Below are 803 nucleotides of genomic sequence, written 5' to 3' on the forward strand. Positions count from 1 at the left end.
AAAAAAAAAAAGACTCTGTCTCAATAAATAAATAAATAAATAAATAAATAAATAAATAAGATCCTGGGTGTAATTCAATAAACATTTGTTGGCTACATACAAGGAACTAGAGGAAATATAAAAAGGTGAAATAGATCAGCTTTGCCACAATCAAGAACAGGGTCCATGAAATGATGCTAACACGAACAATGCTGAAAGGATAGTAGAATGAGGTCTGGTCTAGGAAGGGAGTGTTCCTGTCTGGTGGAGAACCCACTGAGGCCACACATGAAAGAGCTTATGTTTGACAGGCAGTAATGAGGTGGGGCACTCCAACTTAGGAAACACTGTGAGTAATAACGTGGAGGAAGGAAAACAGAGGACATGTTTGAGCAAGGGAGTCACCTGGGTTGTTTGAGAGATAAGGTTTGAAAGTTTGCTGAGGCCCTGTTGTAAAAAGAACGCCATGGTAAAGGAGGCATTACGTTCTGGAAAACAGAATCCAGACTGTCTTAAGATTCACCTGGTAGTTTGTCAGTTGGAATGGAAGGAGAGTGAAGTGGGGCTGGAAAGATAAATTAAACCACTACTGTTATCCAGCCAGGAGGAAATAAAGACCCACAAGAGGGGAACAATCGGCATGGAGTTTTTTCCCCTCTACCCTGTAAACACTTTCCCTATCTCTGTCCCTTAGACATTATAGCATCCTTGAGAAAGGGCAATAATTTAAAAAAAAATATGCCCATAACCTTTAAACTGCTAACAATTTCTTCAAATGTAGTAAGCACTCAGCAAATATCTTTGGAAGTGAATTAAATGTATAA

Source organism: Pan paniscus, chromosome 23 (genome assembly GCF_029289425.2).
Source record: "Pan paniscus chromosome 23, NHGRI_mPanPan1-v2.0_pri, whole genome shotgun sequence".
Taxonomy (NCBI): domain Eukaryota; kingdom Metazoa; phylum Chordata; class Mammalia; order Primates; family Hominidae; genus Pan; species Pan paniscus.